Below are 6,423 nucleotides of genomic sequence, written 5' to 3'. Positions count from 1 at the left end.
TATATTATATTATAATATATTATATTATATTATATTATATTATATTATATTATATTATATTATATTATATTATATTATATTATATTATATTATATTATATTATATTATATTATATTATATTATATTATATTATATTATATTATATTATATTATATTATATTATATTATATTATATTATATTATATTATATTATATTATATTATATTATATTATATTATATTATATTATTATATTATGCACGTATACATGATATACATATAATTGTTTTTAAATACAAAATCATACGCAGTCAATTGTTTCATTATATACTACTCAAAACAAAATAGGGCCCACCATCATTTTGCCCCTTAATTTATGTGCATACAGGATTATTAAATTTTTACAATTAGTCGATGTTGAATTAGGGTTTTACACATTAAGTAAACACAAAATAACGTTTGAATTGTTTAATTTTATCGCAATACACTCAAATACACATTTTTAGAGAAAATGAGCACTAAGTAGACTGTCAATAAAAGGTTTTATGGTCACTGTTTGTTTTTAATAAACTTGTCGGGAGCTTTTCTTTAGTATCGAGTAGGACCTCCTTTGCTCCGTATGCACTCTCTGAGCCTATCTGGAACACTCTCAATCAGATGAGTGATGTTTTGGTCGGGTATTCGTTCCCAACAGAGTGTCAGCGCGTTTATGAGGTCCTGTTGGCTGTTAACGTGGCTATGGGTCTCTTTAAGACTTTTTTTCAATTGATCCCATAAATGCTCAATCGGATTGAGATCGGGACTCATTGCTGGCCAAGGTAAAACCGAGATATTGGCATCAGAAAGTGCCCTCTGAGTGACCCTAGCTGTATGTGCACGAGCTTTGTGAATCTGGGATGGCATAAGGTCGGATTACTTGCTCGACGTAACTGGCTGCAGTGATCGTCCCTTCGTTCAAGATCACCAGCTCTGTTTTGCCTAACAAGCTTATACCGCCCCATATCATCACACTCGGGCCCCCAAAACGATCAGTACCGTGCATGCATGGTTCAGTAAAACGTTCTCCTTCTCTTCTCCACACACGTACACGTCTGTCATCGCTAAAAAACTTAACTTTACACTCGTCTGAAAAGAGTACTGTCCTCCAATTGTCCATGGTCCAGTCCAAATGCTCACACGCAAACCTCAAACGTGTTGCCCGGTGAGCCCTTGTTAATTTTAAACGAATAACACGCATCCTAGAATGTTGCCCGTCCTCGTGGAGTCGATTCTGAATGGTTTGACCACTAACGCGTGTGCCAGTAGATTGCCTTAGCCGGGATTGCAAGGTCCGGGCGGTTGTCGTGTGGTCCCGGCGCGCAGTCAATCGAATGTACCGGTCTTCTTGAGCAGATGTGGCTCGAATCCTTCCTGATCCAGGTCTTCTCGCCACACTACCTGTCTCCTGGAATCGCTCCCATACGTTTCGAATAGCTCGCCGTGACACACCAAGGCGAGATGCAACCGATCTTTGCGATTCTCCCTCTTGAAGCAAAAGAACTGCCCTTGTCGAAGTTTCCACATCCATATGACGACGAGAACCTGGCATTGTAATCGGGAATAATGCCGAAACAAAAAAAACACATCTAAACAAAGTGTGATCAAAGTATTGCGCTTAAAGCAAGACTGAGAACACAAACGATTGAAAATTTAAGAAATGGATAAATTTAAGTACTTTAATTTTTTGTCTACCCACTTGAAATCAACAAAAAAGTTAACTTTTAAAACATCATTATGAACTAATAAACACGTGTGCTAGAAGTGGTAGTGCTTCATTTTGTCAATGATTAGTATATGAGTTATTTATAAACACGATTAGAGACAAAGTTGCGGTGGGCCCTATTTTGTTTTGAGTAGTTTATAACGCACAACAATGCGTATTTTAATTTAGTTCAATTTCGTATTACTCGTGGACAAGTTAGCAATTGATATTTGTAAATATTTATAGATTTTGGCACATGGTTTTCCCTAAAAACTTTTTGATCGGAGCTTACACAACTTTGTGCCCTTCGAGTGATCCAGAAATAAACTAACAATGTTCTCGCTGCCTTTTATCCTGCTTTCAGGTTACGCAAACATTTTTGTATGTTTGGAATCGCGAAATATTATTGCGATATACCAACGTTCCTAGCTCCATAAACTACTAAAAATGAGAAACTCAGTAATGAAAAAGAAAACCAATTATTTATTCTTGATATTTAGGTAATAATTGTAATGTATATTATAATACGTTTAAATTCCTCCATCATGAGACGTTCAAGGAATTGAAAAGAAAGAAATAAAAAGACAATAATATTTGAATATGACTGTTTAACTTAAAAAAGGCGTTGAGATAGTACATTCGTAAATAGCCTCTTGAAGTGATAATGGGTAGTACCAATTTCCATCAGGTGACAACCCGGCTTGTCAGTCACTTATAAGAAATATTAATAATATTTTTTGTACCCTGTACACTACACAAAACACACCGGAAATATATCTCTATCTATTTGGTTCGTATTAATAGATTTTAAGTGATGCCGCGTTTCATAATTTATTTCAGGTTATCACCCTGCCTTATTTGCTGTCCGGCGTAACACTTATGAAAAATTCTTGTATCCTTTTCACACTACACGAAACACAGCGAGCGTAACTTCATATTTGACCCATTTTTACTGCCTGTGTGACATCAGATTAATCGTTCTGATCAGGTGATCACCTCGTTGGTAACCGGTTAAACATTAAAAATGTTATCTATCATTGTCATATCACACGAAACACAGTAAATGTATCTGCGTACTTGGTTTATATTAAAGAAGCAGTAGGCACGCCTCATAACGTTCAAAAGAGATGGCCTAGCCCAGACTCCAGAAACTTGTGGCCTCCCCCCATGACTGAGGCCACAAGTTTCTGGAGTAGTGACTACGGACCAGCGAATACAGTTTAGGAGATTTACACTAAAGATGAACAAAAGACTTTGTTAACGTCTTCGGAAAATACTAAACGCAGACCTCTTCCTATCGCTTTTATAGTAAATATATGGGAAAGGCTTATATCCAGCCATGGGTTTACTATGGCTAAAATGGTTGTAGTGGTGATAGCCATTATCACTGACTGGTATAAAAATATTTTCTATCTTTGTAAAACATGAAACAAAGCGGATGTATCTCTATAGTTTGAACTAATTTAAATCTCAGCAGACCATAAATATCACGTAAATATGTCACGAGGCTGACTGGTTTAAAATTTTTCAAAAAGAAAATCTTCACTTTAAAAAAAAAATCGTCTCTATCACACTACAAGAAACACGAAGAGTGTAATTTTTGGTTTATGTTCGGTACTTTTATTTATGACAGAAGTATTAATATAATAAATTGGTCGCCCTGCTTTGTTTTTTTGATTACATAAGATTTTCTGTCTTTATCACACATATTACGAAACACAGTAGCCTATCTAAATAAATTGTCCGTAATTATAAAGTACTTTGGAGTCGCGTTCGATAGCTCGACGCGATCGCACACATCGTACGCGCCCCTCGCGACCAGTGCTGCCCGCTCGTGCCCGACCCGGACAACTACACCGTCTGCTCGCACATCGCTCAACAAGTCGCGCAACTAGTTGATCGCGAAAGTGCCGCCCGCCCATTTTAGTTCGCGCGTCGCCCGTCGCGTCACGCTTAGCTGCGAGTCCCGCGTTGCGCACGGTTCGGTTGACGTGCTCGGCCCCCGCGCGGGTCTAGTGTTGTTAGGAAATAGGACCGATAGAGAACGTCTGATCATAGATAGGACGCTCAATTTACTCTTAACTAGATAGAATAATTGTTTCTATTATTAAAGTGATAGTGAAAGTTTTTGTACACACTAACACCCGGCAAGGGGGGACAACCCCCTGCCGCGCGCCGCCGCCCGGCACATACGGTGCCCGTTTTATTACGGTCACTTACTGTAACCGGCAGCGACGCACTGCGCACCTGCACTCTCTCACAAAGCCCGCCTAGCTCCCTGCCATCGGGCAGGGAGACAACGTGTTATCCAGTGTAAGAACACAGTTTCTTTTCTAATCTCACTACACAAAACTAACTATTTCGCTCCAGCAATTAACGGGGTTCGCGCAGCGACACCCGGACCTGTAGGCAGCGCACATCGCTGCCCCCAGGTTCGACACCGATTCTCCGGCCTCACCGGAAGATCAGAACACTTACACGGATGCTAATCCTGCGTCCATCCCCACCTCCCCGTGCCCCTCTCTTTTCCCTAGCGACGGTGGCTCTCGCACGGGATCAGATTCCGAAACCGATATGAAGTGTGAAAACTCCATGGAAGGTTTCACCCTAGTCAAAGGGAAACGCAAGAGGACACAGCGCCTCTTAAAAGCCACCGAGTCCGCTTCATCGGGTGATGATTCACCCCCGTCACCATCACCACCCGCTAAAAAGAAAACCTCGGGACGCATATCGTCCCGAGCAACTAAGTAACTGCACAAAACGCCGTCAAGCCTCCACCGCCTATTGTCTTACAAGACAAAGGCGCGTGGACCAAACTTTCGCCCTGGCTAGACAGCCAGAACATATCCTGTCCGAAGGCGCAAAATACTGCGCAGGGCATCCGCATCCATCTTTCAACGGTGGACGACTCCCGTGCGGTCACTAAGCACTTAAGAACTGTGGGTCTCTCTTTCCACACGTTCGCTCTGCCTGAGGAACGATTGCTTCGCGTCGTTGCTCGGGGCATTCCGGTCGAAATCCCCACTAAAAATGTACTTGCTGACTTAAAGCAGCAAGGCATTCCTATTCTAAGTGCAAAGCGCATGACAAGCGCGCGTACTAAAAAACCTATTCCTCTGGTGATGCTCGCCATCGAGCTCACCATCAAAGGAAAGAAAATCTTCGACACCAAAAAGGTCTGCTCCCTCACAGGGCTTACCTTTGAGGCCCCGCATAAAAAGGGCCTGGTTGGACAGTACCATCGCTGTCAGCTTTACGGACATTCGGCCCGTAACTGTTATGCGCGACCAAGATGCGTCATGTGTCTGGGAGACCACGGCACACAAGACTGCACGCGCCAAACAGACGCAAGCGAACCACCAGCTTGCGTTTTATGTCAAACTGCCGGGCACCCGCCAACTACCGTGGGTGTACTTGAGCACCCAAGCGGCGACCAGCGGGCCCACCGCGGGGACACAGCCTGCGGAGCCCTCCGGCCCCACCAACCCGCGGACCCCGTCCCGCCCTCCGACCACTACCCCCTCCTCCGCCCCCGCCCGTATCAGCATGGGCGAAACCTCTTTATCCGTCCCGCACAGGGGCTAACATGCCCCCGGCAACCGCGCCGGCTGCACCCCAACCGAGAGCCCCGATCGCCGCGCCCGTTAAGGTCATTGCCCCGCAACAAGCGGGGCCTGCCAACGACGCGAACGATCTCGCGTTTCTCGCAGCGTTCCTTTGACGAGTAAACACTCGTGAAATACTAGATTTCGCGGCTAAGTTCAAAGCCGCTAAAGGAGGTGCTAAGTTACTCGTACTAGCCGAGTATGAGCACCTTATTAGGGCCATAGAGGAAGACTTCCCGTAAGCCTTCCCTCACACGCACACGGACACTGATCCGCACTCTTTGTACTCTTGTTTGTCGTCGCCATGCTTGAGTTTAAAGGTCGTATCACACCCTCCTCCATTGCTGTCGCCTACTTTAACATCGATGGCATCGCTACGAAAAAAGATGAAATCGCACTTTTCTTAGTATAACATAACATTGATGTTCTACCATTACAAAAAACACATCTCAAACCATCCATGGCCGACCCGAAAATTACAAATTATCAATTAGTAAGAAACGATAGATCTCCCAATAAGGGCGGAGGAACCTTAATCTACTTCAAAAGGTCCCTCCAGTGCACACCCCTTGTTCCACCTCCCCTTACCAGCATGGAAATCTCAGCATGTAGAATAGCACTTACAGGCCACCCACCGCTTATACTAGTCTCAGCTTACCTCTCCGGTCAGAAATCACTCGTCACCGCGGACCTACAAACACTTATATCACTGGGTCCATCTGTCCTGATAGCAGGCGACTTTAACTGCAAACATGGCAGCTGGAACCTCGGATGTACTAATACAAACGGATTAAAACTCCTCAGACTCTCTAAAGAACTGAGTTTTGCCATAATGGCCCCGCCAACACCTACGCGGTTCCCCACTCATCAACCCACACATAGGGCGTCTACTATAGACTTAGCCTTTTTTAAAAATGTCGCACTACTAGTCAGATCATTCGATGCGCTTCACGAATTAGAATCTGACCATAGACCTGTCCTTTTAAAACTGGGCCAGTTCGCTAGTGAAGTCCCTGTGACCAAGACTTGCGTTAACTGGCATAAACTTACGACCAAGCTCAAGGATATGAACTCCCAGCATCTCGCTAGTATACCTGAC

The sequence above is a fragment of the Battus philenor genome, unplaced genomic scaffold (genome assembly GCF_028537555.1).
Source record: "Battus philenor isolate CCGP_79_NKW_IND1 unplaced genomic scaffold, ilBatPhil1.0.hap1 SCAF_34, whole genome shotgun sequence".
In the NCBI taxonomy this organism is placed as follows: domain Eukaryota; kingdom Metazoa; phylum Arthropoda; class Insecta; order Lepidoptera; family Papilionidae; genus Battus; species Battus philenor.
The sequence above is the reverse complement of the archived record's forward strand: the minus strand, read 5'-3'. Positions refer to the sequence as shown.